Source organism: Bactrocera oleae, chromosome 6 (genome assembly GCF_042242935.1).
Source record: "Bactrocera oleae isolate idBacOlea1 chromosome 6, idBacOlea1, whole genome shotgun sequence".
NCBI lineage: Eukaryota > Metazoa > Arthropoda > Insecta > Diptera > Tephritidae > Bactrocera > Bactrocera oleae.
Genome location: NC_091540.1, coordinates 10232264 through 10245915, shown reverse-complemented (window position 1 = coordinate 10245915; position 13652 = coordinate 10232264). Strand labels below are relative to the sequence as shown.

The window sequence follows — 13652 nt, the reverse complement described above, 5'->3', positions numbered from 1 at the left end:
TAAAATGCTGAAGATGTGTAAATTCCTTAGTTGCATATTTTGAGGGAATAAAAAACTGGTTCATGCGAAAGTGAAGAGCTTGTAACATTTCTTCATTAATTTTATTTATGAGTAATGAAATGTTTGGTAAAGAGTTGGAAAGGTTATTTAATAAAATTAATAAAAAACTTTGAACTTTTTATAAGCACTAAACAAAATCTAGTTCGCAATAAATAAAAAAAACTTCAGCAATTCACCACAACGTCAAATAGTCGAATCTAATATCCCCGACTGTCATAAATTTCAATGCGAACGGACTTCCGTTGCACCACTGCAGTTGGCAGACATGCCTGCGCATAAACACAAACACTTTTTCAGCACTTTTTCTTACCTTTGTCAGCATTGCCGGCACTGAGTCAGTCATAACGCCCAGAAATATGCAACACTTTTACACTTCTATTACATTAACCGAGTCAATGCAGTGGAAATTATGTTCCCATGCATAGAAACATAGTCGAATATTTCTTGCAGTTCGCTTCATTTGATAGATATCATAAATTTATTTGCAACATCAAATAAGGCAAGCGAAAATATTATATTAAAAAGCGGTGTAAGCCAACCATTAAGGAATTTTCGTGTAAATCATGTAACATGATGCCGCAGCAGTTTGCATGATTTGTTACGTCGCCACGTGGTAGCGAAAAGTGGTTGTTAAAAACGTTAAGCGTAATAGCGGTGAGCGGTAATTTGAATTTATTTGTCGGAATATTTTAATAAATAAATTTTTGTTTTGATAAAAATTGTTATGCGAAATGTTAAGCGAAGAAAATATAATAAAATAATATACATACATAGGTATATAATGTACTGCTTCTTGATGATGTTGCAGAGGTTGCACAAATAAAACCTTTTGTACTGATAAACTTCATCTGAAGCACCGGTTGGTTCAGAAGGGCGACAATAGAGTGAGGGATATTAGTCCCAGTGATAACGCAAGGGGCCTCCTACTACCTACCTACCTACCTATAAATTATAATTGATTATTGCTTAAGTGCTGCCACCTGGTTGTGACTTTAAGACCTAAATTAAGTAAAGGGCGAGTCATACAACAAAATCAAAAAAATCTGGCTCAAAGTCACTCGTAGAAATTATTTATAAGCAGCGAATAAAAATATGTTATTTGAAAGGATGCCATAGTGGTAAAAATTTCAAAGTTAAATAATCACAAATATTAAAGTAGGTATCCAATTCAGTAGATGTTAATTTTATTTTCGTGCAGAGTTATTATTTACAAACGGTGCATGTCAATATGCTGCCTGGTAGCGTTGCCAGAGCGTTGTAAAATAATATATATGATTAACAATTTATTGAAAATGCCAAATTAGATACACAATTCGATTGGTGGCCATTTTCTTTTTTTTCAGAGTTGCCACATTATTAATAAATATTACAAAAATTACAATTTTTGACTAAGTTGCCCATAGAATAAATATATTATTATTTTTTTCTAATAAATTTACCAAAATATTTCTATGGTTCTCGAATTTTATTTAGAAAATTCCTTGCCATATATTGGAATATATACATTTTATATAAATTAGCAAAAATTTAAATTTTAATCTTAAATTTTACGAAAATAAAACTATATAATTTTTAATTTTAAAAATATTCAAATCTTTATTAATATTACAGTAATAAAGTGGCAACCACTAAATTTGCAGCAACTTCAAACAATTTGTAAATACAAATAAAATTACATTCCATGCACAATTTGTAAATACAAATAAAATTACATTCCATGCACGCTCATTCATTTCAAAATACAAAGCGAAATTTCAAAATTTCAAGGCTTTTTGTTTACCACAGTCGACACGGCTGCTTCACCTTGATTGCCCTGATGATGTCTGGGTTTGATTTGGTTTTTGACAACGCTGCGCAAAAAGGTGGCGATTTCAAGCCTGACTGGTTATTTTAACCAAATGCTGCCGTTATACGCGATGCTAATATAGCAAACTAAGGCAAAACAACAATTTCGCTAAGAAATAGAAGGAAATAGCGTTTGAGTGCCTAAGACAGCGCGATTGGTACGCGAATGCATTGCTAAGTGAAGGCAATAAAGCTAAACAAGTTGAGTTGTAAAATCGCACAAAACGCCGAAACATACACAGCCACTTGCATAGTGCAAACAAAAGACACCAAAGGAGCTATAGAAGACGGAAGACATGGTGTACTTGAACTGGACAGGCGCAAAAATCAGTAGAGCCAACACTGCACGAGACATTGATGTAGGGAAAACTGGTGGCGAGCACTTGGAAAAGCCGCAAATGTGTTGTTAAAGCAGCGAGCGGGCGGAGGAAAGCGTGTATGCAAGGAGAAGATAGCGCGGCAGCGCTTCTAAAATAATGAATACAAATATAATACAAAGCAATGTGAAAGGCTATTCAAAGGCGAAGACGTCTCATTTGGTTCGTGTGGGAGTGTGCGTGTGAGTTAGTGGGGTAGCGGAAATGTAGGTATGTACATACTCGTATGTATGAAACGGGCTGGCGAGCTGGTGTGCTGGCGATCTGTTGCTGTTGTTGCTGGCCCTGCAAGTTTACATAACATTTAACAGCCCAGCAAGCACAAACGATTTGCAAAAACATTATATGAATAATGTTGCAATAAAACTACTTAACAAGGCAATAACAATAAACAACTACAGCAACAAAAGCGAATATAGCTGGTGCCTCCGCTACTGATTTCACTTGTTATTTTTACTTGTTTACTGTTATTCTTTTATTGTTGCAGTGTCGGCCACTGGCTGCATAGTTTAGTGGAGAGTTGCTTTGAAGCTTGCTAGTCAAGTTGCGGGCTTTCTTGTTTACCAGTTAGTGATCTAACATATATATATTTTTTTTACTATATGCATGCTAAGTTTGAGAAAATATTTTGCCCTAAACTTGTCTTCAAATTTTCGAAATATACTATGGTGGAGCCGTAGCTGACACTGAAATTCCTGAAAAACGCGAATAGTTTTATGCAACATGAGACTTTATAAGCTTAGTTTTCTTATATAGTTTAAAGAATATTAGTAAAGTGAATTCTCTACTTTTAGCTCGGAAAATTTTGAACTGTAGTTCAGATTTTCCTCTTACTAAAAGTATATCCAAATTTGCAAAAAAAAAAACTGTAGTTTTTGGTGTGGTGCTTAGCTCACTTTCTTAGCGGTTAGTCTGGACACAAACCTTAAAATCGTTGCCACTATGTCTCTTCAACTTCAAAAGATAAACAATAAACAAAAAACACGCTTTCAAACAGAGAGTAAAATCTGCTTGTGTGATTACTTAAAATTTAAACGTTTAGTAAGAAAAACAAAGATTGCCGATGTTATTAAACCTATTCAATAACTATAGTTTACAAATAGTGGAAATACTGAGGCAGTAAAACCCCTTCCCGCAAAATATTGAAATGTTTCCATAAAACAAAGTCTTCAAAAAAAACATCAATTCAAAAATTCAAAAATTTCAAAACTTCATAAAAACTAACCCCTTTTCTACTCTTCAAAACTTTTAAAGCACTTTCCTGTCTAGAAAACTCGAACAATAGTGTTTTTTTGATACGACTCAAAAACTCTAATTCAGCGCTAAATATATTTAACCTTTTATGTTCGAATCATGAAAGTAATGTTGAATTTTTTCGCATTTAAAACTTTCTCTCCCATAACCCTACTCAAATTATACAGAGCTTTGACCAAAACTGAATAAATGGTACTATTTTCTAAATATATGCAATAAAAAATAATCTCCATGCAAAAACATTTGTCTGCTTAATATGCATTCCATTTCATTACATTACATCATATTACTTTGCATTACATTTCATGGCGTAGTAATAGATTCTGCCTTCTTTGAGCTTACCACCGTTACATTGTATGTAATGCAGCACTACATACCCATATATGACCATAAAACCCATTAAGTGCAAATAGTTAGGTGTATGTCGGCGTACATTTCATTTCCTTCGCCTTTTGATTTCGCTGAAATGTATCCTGTTATGCTATTCTGAGCTGCCTTTTTGTGCTGAAGCCACTGATTCTTCACTGTTTTAGCACATGCAACACAACTGGTCGCAGCTATTACTTACGCTAGTAGCTGTATGTGCTAAACGCCTGCTATGCGCCTGCAGGTATGCTACTTCAACTGTTTCATTTCATTTTTGCTGTCTACTAGCAATCACTGTGCCATTTGTACACAATAGTTGGTTACTTTGCGCTGGTGTATGTGTGAAAAGTTAACTCGTTACAAGAAATTATTTCATTACCAACAAGAAAGAGTCGTTAAGTTGCAAGTCAGCGTATTGTTATTTACTGGTGAAGCGCTTAGTTGGAAATGGGCTTGTTGGAAATGGTTGGTGGTTATTTCCTGAATATATATAAAGCAGTGTTTTTGTTTTTGCAACATGGTTGATGGCATCAGTGCTTGTGTACCCTAAGATTAGAATATAAATTTGGGGTTAGGGTAGTCTTCTATTATTTGGATTTCTCTTTGTTCGCCTACAGCCACGCATATATAAGTACGTGATTCCTTTTCAGCGTTTTGTTTTCGTAGCTGTTGTTGGTTTCTCTGAGGTTATTTGTTATTTCCTTTAAACGATTATGCTAGTAATTGTCCAAATTACTTGTAATATAAGTGATCTTATGGTGTAAGTAGCGAAGGTTTATGCGTGGGTAAGTTGATTGTAATATAGAAAATACCCTGATCGTGGAACGGCACCTGAAAAGACAGCAGATTAAATCCTTTTCCTGAAGTGATCTTCAAAGGAACCATAAATTATAAGCTCTTAGTATCAATACTAGACTGATATGTAAGTACTCGATTCCAACTGAACGAGCTCTGTATGGTATTCATACTTCGATAGTACAGAGCACGTGAGAGAAATGTTACCTTTGGCGCAATTTTTGAGATCCAAAATGCTCTCGGTGGTATAACATGATAGCCATAATTACGGCAGTCTCTTCTCTTCTTCTCTTAACTCAGACTTAGTCTTGGGTAGTTTTAATCCATAGTCCATCTAATCAATCGAATATTTTTATGACACAACAAACTTACAATTCATATTTTCTACCTCAACCACCGAAATAAATAATTTTGACAAACAATTTCAATTAATAAGCTGTCAAAGCTGACAAATATCTGCAGACATCAGCGAAAATCTCCACTTTGTATGCGCGAGACAAAGTACGTTTTTTTTTTAAATAATTTTAGAATTTTTTGTATAAACCGCAAATGCGACAAGAGCACAAGCCATGGAAGCAATTGGCTTAATACCGACCGCACTTAAAAGCAAAAATCACAAAAAAAAACCAAAAGTGAAAAAAAAGCACAGACAGCCTCGAATAATACCAGCGACAAACTAGAAAAAGCGAGTTTCGAAAATGAGAAAAACAAACGCAACAAAAGTAACTATCTCATAGCGATATGGCGATGCGCCAATTACGAGAGTGATTTGTTGTAAACTATACGAGAGACAGACAGACAAACAAAAACTAGTAAAAGCAGCAGAAGAACAAAAAGCAAAATTGAAAATTGGCAAAATACTCGAAAGGCGATGCGGAGCATAAGAAATCGCATAAAAATCGCCAACTCGTGTGAGAGTAAATACTTCTGCGTCGGCCAAGCCACGCATTTGCCATCCAAAGCCACGCTAAACGGCGGCAGCAGCATTAATATTGTGCGACGCTGCGGCTGCTTGGCTCAACTCGACGTGGGTTTGGGTTGACCTGGCATGGCGTGGCGGAAGTCATAAGACATATGAACTTGTCAGTTAAAAAGAAGTAAATTGAATGGCAACACTGACGCAGTAAATACTCGCACGTCGGCTGTCGCATGTCGCTTGTCGCGTGCAGCATATCAGCAACTTGCCGCCCAGCGAGATTTGCGAGACTGCTGACAAATTGCGTAGCAAAGAAGGTGCGGAAGAAGCAGAGCGGCACACGGTGAATGCGAAAAAGTTGCACTTGTGTCGATGACAGACATTTTGACGGTTGTGCTGGAGTCGCCAAAGTGCTACGACGACCTGGTGAATGAAGATTTTCGAAAGACGACAGCTCGCCGGCAGCTAACACATGTCGTTAGAAGAAGTGTGCCGGAAGCATGACTGGTGTGCGTGTGTAAGTGTGTAAAATTATGTGGGCGCTTACTTGCTTTACTTGACAGTATAATGATTTCCGTTATGTTTGATTTTTTATCAGGATGTGGAACTTACACATGAGCAGAGTGATCTGACAAATAAAGCAGTTTAAGCATGTGATATGCAATTAATTGGGTGGGTTCAATGAATTTTCACTGGGTACTGGATATTCTATGATGGTTAGAAATATATATTATAGAATTTTTAAAATTATATTAATTATATTAATTATATTTATAATGGCATAAAGAACAAACATATCAATTGGATTTTTTAACTGTTTATGATAAAAGAAAACCAAGTACTGCATGCTTATCAAAGTAAAGCTAACAATGGCTAAAAAGCTTACAAATAATATATCGATATTTTCTTTTAGTATGTTTTTTCAAGTATTTAGAGTTCATTTACAATCTGATTTTTGTAAGAAAAAGTTATGTGGGAACTCTTTGGATATAAAATATATATGGAATATAAGAACTCCTGAGTGGAGCATTTTGTGAGATCTAGATGGATTAGAGACAATAATATATCGATATTTTCTTTTAGTATGTTTTTTCAAGTATTTAGAGTTCATTTACAATCTGATTTTTGTAAGAAAAAGTTATGTGGGAACTCTTTGGATATAAAATATATATGGAATATAAGAACTCCTGAGTGGAGCATTTTGTGAGATCTAGATGGATTAGAGACAATAAGTATACGCTGAATGGCATTTTAATGTTTTTTGGAACAGTAGTTGACTGACCACCGAGGACATGGATAACCACACTATCTAAGTTTTTACTCTGTTCTTCAATAATTATATCTCCATGTTTAAAGCATTCATCTTATAAAGAGATTTCTGCTGCATTCTTTAAGCTCAATTAATTACTATATATACCAGGTGTACCGGTGAAGTGAGCATTAACATATAAATGTTTTGGTAGGTATAATAAACCATGAAGGGGCAATATGTACTACTTTACCTCTTAAATAATTTTATTTTTTACTTTGACTCTCCTAAACTCGAAAAAAACGTTATCTTCGCTGCAACGCTTCACAAAAACACAGGAATCCAATTAAAATAGTTGATTTGCATTGATCAGTTTATATGACTTTGCTATATGCTATAGTGATTCAATCTGTACGATTTCGTCGAAGAATGTACCGTTGCTTTAACTCATGCCTAATTTCGTGAAGTTATATCGTCAAATTCAAAAGTTTTCCATACAAGCATATGATTTTGATTGTTCAGTTTGTTTGACAGCTACATGGTATAGTGGTTCGATGTCGCATCGTATATATAGACAAGTAGACAAACGAATGTACGTGGCTGAATCGACTCCGCTCGTCATTCTAATCATTTATATATAAATTTTATAGGATCTCCGACGTTTCCTTCTGGATGTTACACGCTTCGCGGCATACTTTATGTACACACATTTTCGCAAATTTCTAAAATTAGAATATTTTGCCGTTTCCAAATCAACATATAATTTTGATATACACTATGACAATATATGCTTCAATGATGACTGTTAACCCTAATAAAGCAACACCGAGCTACTTTTTCAGGTTTTTTCTACACCAACTTTTTGAGAGCTTTCTCTCCATCGCAAAATCCGCTCATAACTAACTAATATTGAATGCATCTACCAATTCATAAAAACAAGATTTCTGGCTTTTTCCTGTTAGTTTCTTAGTTTCAAGCAATGATGGTTCCCTAATTCACATCTATATACTCTCCGTTAGGCCTGTTGTCTACATTTATCCGCTTAATATCATCGAAGTTTAAACGAAACTTTAGGGACTATTTGTGCTTAAATAACCCTCGAGTTATTTTTCTTTATTGCGCTGACCGTATTGTTTTCAATTATTTTGGTATCTTCATAGCCCTGTTGGGTTTTGTAAATACACTATTTTCCATTTTCCATGTGATTTACATGTTTGCCAATTTCGACTGTCTGTACTTGATGGTTTGCTTATCGTAGTTTTTTATAAGTTTGACAGTATTTTTTTGACAGATATTAACTGCAAGCTGCCGTACTTTATTTAAACTTGAAAACACATAGAATCTCTGCAAGCCAATACTTTTCATATGATCACTTATATGATATTAATTCCCACTCTAGGCCATCAGCTATCATTTTTCTAATTAACATAACATATCAATTCAAATCAAAACTAATTAAAACAAATGTGCGTAAGAATTAACATAAAAATTACGATGCAATATAAAATGAGAGAGAGTAAATTATATGAGCGTGAAAAAAATCGCAGACATTGCCGCTGAAATAGCGCATTGTAAATCAGGCATAATTTGCCATAATTGGATGCGTAAATATTTAAATAAGTTCAACCGCAAATAATTAAAATAACAATGTTAAATGTTGTTAGCAACGAAAATGGCGGGATAGCAATACAAATGAGGTTATACGTGTACATAGGAGAGAAGCGCGTTTATTGAAGTTGTACACTACGGTGATATTGAAACAGCAAAGCAACTGTTATGATTTGCAGCAATGATTTTTTTGCCAATTTTTTATGTTGCAACTTTTAAAATATATATGTGTATGCATTATAAGTTGTTGCTATAGATTATACTGTTTTTTTTAAGTTTTCGCTTTCGATATGTGTGTGTATCTGCCGGCCGTCGCGCACATCACCTGCCAATATATCCAATTGACACTTGCCAATGAATAAGTGTCACACTGTGTAGGTAGCATGTATGTGTGCGTGTGTGTGTATGTTGCTACGCTCAGCGCACAACCACAAAAGCAATTAAATTTCAAATTAAATTTAATTGAAACGCGTCATTACGAATTATTTTAATTGTTAATTAGACATTTAACAAAAGCCTGAGTTTAAAGAGAGTTAAGTCGATCCGAGTTGTGTCTATGGTTTGAAGCAGAAATATATTGCATTTAAGAAATATAAAAATAAAATGCAAATTTGTACGCACTTTAACGCATTTTTTGAATGCAGGCAAGTTTAAAGTATCATAGAAGTTGTGAGAGTAGCCTGATTAACGAATGTCGAATAAATACAGTCAATCTTTGTCTCTTAATAAAAGTAATTGAGACCAACAAAGAATGCAGCGAGAAGTCTAGGCTTATTGCATTTCACTAATATGAACGAAATAATCAATGGCAACCCCTCAATAATGTAATATAAGTAAATATTGAGCTTAAGCAGTGCTGTAGGTAATAAAATATAATATATTTTAATAAGTCGTGTAGATTTCTAAAATAAAAACAGTGGTAAAAAGGATCTTCTCTTAGTGTTAAATGAAAAAAGTTGAGAGAGGAGCGAGAGACTAAAAGTAGAAAAAATCCATTCCTTAAATATATATATATATATATGTATAAAGATAGAGTCTGTCCGCTGCATGTACTTTATATACACAAATATGGATGCACTTGAAAAATTAAATAAATCGCATGAGATTTTTATAAAGACTATCTAACATTATTGAGTTTGAGACTACTGGGCTTCATAAAGCACCGAATTCAAATTTCGAATGTAGTTTTTAAAACCAATTTTGTTAAAAAATTATTTTCAGACTTCTCATCAAAGACTACCAACATTACCTCTGAAATACATGTAGTAATCGCAACTATATTGTAATTATTATAGTTATATATTATAATTTCCAATTCGAAGTATTCATAATTATGTTACAATTTCGCACAGGGCACTAATGTACTTACACATACATACATATAATACATATTCATATGCGTGAATTTCGCATTCTCTACACTCATTTAACCCATTGAGCGCGACCATTTGAATGCTGTAATTTTAGCATTAATAACGGTAATTATCGCTGCACAGCCAGCGAATGCCCAAAACTGTCTGCGTAAATGTTATTGCAATCAGGCAACACGTACACATACACACACACGGGCATATTAGCTAACATTGAGGCTTCATTTAAAGTATGCTTTGCTCTTATTGTTGTTGTTGTTGTATGGCAACTCGTTTATCGGCGCGCATTTCGACAGTTCTATTTAATCGCATTTTCGGCCTTGGTCCGGCAGCGGACACTAATTTCATAAGGCCGCCAAGTGACGCGCTGGCAAAAAAGCGCCAATAACAAGTACAACAATAAAAACTTAGAGGCCAAAAAAAAGGAGGCACAGCAATTTGCGAGTCCTTAACATTCGCGCGCTGTGACCAACGCAATGCGCAGCAATGCCAACTGTCAAAGGAGTTCATTGCGGGACATGGCCATAAAATCGGTTTATGCCGCCCCGCTTACCAATACGAATAACAAACGGAGATATACATACGTGCATGCCTCTCTCGACTTTTTTGCATGCAACTCTGCTCTTCACTACCGCCACGCCTCACTTTACATCGTTCTGATCCATCGCATTCGCATGCAATTCACATTCGGCAAACTGTTATCACGTTCGACACGAGTGGATTTGCAGCCACGTATGTGTCTCTACTTCCACTTTCGCCACTACTCCACTCTGACTACGCCACTTTTGGCTTTATCAGCCTAGAGTTTCAGCGCTTTATTGGCTGGTTGCCTACCACTGTGGTCCCAAAACATTCATATACTCATACATACATACATGCATACATTCAGGCGCATAATGTGTTGATTTCATATTCAATGCATGTTGCAATATTTGCTTACTTGTTCCAGTGCGAGCCTTGTGTGGCAACAACGTATGCAGCTTTGCTGCATGTAGACGCTCAACTTTTTTTTGTGGTCGGTTGGCATATTCTTTCACTGCAGTCGCCTATTAAGTCATTAAGTGATTTAAAATTTTGTTGCACACAGTTTTTGAATTGAAAATTCAATCACTTTTGTGGCACAAGAGTGGAATTTTAACATGAAAAAAAAAGCTGTAAGTTATGTATTATCTAATATAAAAAAAAAACTCAGTAGTTAAACAAGTTGAATTTTTTTTTAAATGCTGCATATTTCCTTAAACTTAATTTTGGATTTTAAAAATAAAAGGTATCAAAATGGCTTTCTAAGGGGTTTGAACATGTTTCCACTCGAATTTATTCCATTTTCAAATTGTCTTAAGCATGCTTCAGCTATGAAGTTTCTTCACAAAATAGATGATGCCATGTTCCTCGTCCAATTGCTGAATTTAACCATAAGTAGAACAACTGTATCATGCTTGTTGTCAAATTTAATGATTCTTGCTCTCTTTTTAAACAGTTATAATAATTTTAGAAATCTAGGACAGTGGGCGGTGGACAAGGATATTACCCGATGCCACTTTCTTACCACTTTCCTTTTGTCTATATATGGCAAAAGGGTAATCCATCTCCACTTTTTAAACATATTCATACCTCCCATGGCTCTCTGGTTTTTAAGCTCTGCCTATCGCTCTATTTTCAACGGATATATAAAACTATATCTGTTCAGTTAACATGCTGTTCGTCTGCAATAAAATCCTTATCAGCTTTCCTAAAAGGGCATATACTACATTTCATAGAAATATAGATATCCACCTTTTTACACGAATTATTATTTGATATAGATATACGAACGTATGAACGTATTATTCGGAAATGAATATTATTACAACAAGGCGTTAGGACTAACCGTTAGGATAACTACTTTAATCGCAGTAAAAAAACATTTAAAAAAATAGGCTCAAATTTTATATATTCTTAAGCGTAGAGTTCCCAATAATTTTTTAAAATAATTAAAAAGTTTAAAAATAAAAAAAAATTTTCAAACTTGAATTTAGTAGCACTTATTGAAGGTTTTAGAAAATTTTGAAAATTATTCAATAATAAGTTTAAATATTTAAAGTAAAAAATGAAATATATATTTTTCGAGGGGCATTCTTTAAAAATTTTCAATAAATTATTTTAAACATTTTCGAAATTAAAAGGGTATTTTCGTGTGGAATTACAAAAAAAATTTTTTTTTTTCATATTTTCAAATTTTAACTCCTTAGGAATATGTCTACGAGAAGATTTTTGAAAATTTAAATTATTTTCGGAGATCTAGTATATCTAATTTTCCTAACCCGCCCTCCAAACTGGTTCGGCTGGCTGTAATAGAACAAGGCTTTTGCAAAACGATACCTACTATTTCTCGAGTTCTACTGGACGGATTTACTTGAAAATTTCTTACTAGCCTCATCCTCAAATATCAGGTTTTACTATTTTTAAAATATACGAGAAAATTAAAAAAATTGTAAAAAAAATTCTTTTTTTTTTTTAAACAACCGCCATTTTGTCAAAAAAAAAAATTTTATTTACTTATCGCCCGGTCATACAATTGCGACATCATTGCCGATGGATAATTTTTTTTTTCATTTCAGATGACTCAGAGTGTTGAAATCATGGTTATGCTCATGTGCCAATCTTTTTAAGTTTTTTACATTTTAAACTTTTTTTAGAATATTTTTCTGTACTCTTGTAACATTAATAAATAAATGATAAAAAATTAATAGTAAAAAAAATGTATTGCCTTCTTTTACGACACTTTAAAAATTACCTAAAATTAATGTCTCTAGACTAGAATACCAATTAAATAGAAATTTTTTAAAGTAAAAAGCTGACAGTTTAAAAGTTTCAATTTCGACTTAGACGACGGAGAACGACCCGGACAGCCAAACAAACTTCAAGACGAAGAATTGGAGATATTGCTCGACGCAGATGCATGCCAGACGCAAGAAGAACTTGCAAAAGTATTAGGAGTTGATCAAGCAACCGTTTCCAGACGATTAAAATTATTAGGATTCATCCAGAAGCTTGGAAATTGGGTGCCTTATGAATTAAAGCCAAGAGACGTCGAACGTCGATTCTGCATGTCGGAAATGTTGCTTCAACGCCACCAAAAGAAGTCGTTTTTGCATCGGATTGTCACTGGCGATGAAAAATGGATTCATTATGATAACCCAAAGCGCAAGAAATCGTATGTGAAGCCCGGCCAACCATCAACATCCACGGCAAAGCCGAATATCCATGCTGCTAAGGTTATGCTATGTATTTGGTGGGACCACAAGGGTGTGCTCTATTATGAGCTATTGAAATCGGGTCAGACGATCAATGGGGACCTCTACCGAAAACAATTGATTCGTTTGAAAAAGGCCATCGCGGAAAAACGACCAGAATATGCGACCAAACACGAATCAATAATTTTTCATCATGACAACGCTCGACCACATGTTGCAAGGCCAGTTAAAAACTATTTGGAAAACTGTGGGTGGGAAGTTCTACCTCACCCGCCTTATAGCCCAGACATAGCACCTTCCGATAACCACTTGTTCAAATCAATGCAGAATGCCCTCACCGGAGTACGCTTCTCTTCAGAACAGGGTATCAGAAATTGGATTGATTCTTTCTTGACCTCCAAGCCGGAGAAGTTCTTTTGGGATGGGATCTACAAACTGCCAGAAAGATGGGCAAACATCATAGCTTCCGATGGGCAATACTTTGAACATTAAATGTATAACAATTTTTTCACAATAAAGTCTTAATTTTCGTAAAAAAACCGCACGAATTAATGCATACACCCATATGAGATATATATC

The 13652-nt window shown here is 34.6% G+C and overlaps 1 protein-coding gene and 1 long non-coding RNA gene across 2 annotated transcripts in view; both read right to left on the bottom strand.

Moving 5' to 3' along the window:
- Positions 1-13652, bottom strand: part of LOC106626311 (forkhead box protein O) — a 141375-nt gene that overhangs the window by 112312 nt on the left and 15411 nt on the right. The gene's annotated exons all lie outside the window — the stretch shown is intronic.
- LOC138857846 (uncharacterized) lies at positions 3803-5152 on the bottom strand. Its single transcript, XR_011397051.1, has 3 exons — positions 5086-5152; positions 4905-5031; positions 3803-4733 (listed from the first exon to the last, which is right to left on the bottom strand). It is a non-coding gene; the product is annotated as an uncharacterized lncRNA (long non-coding RNA).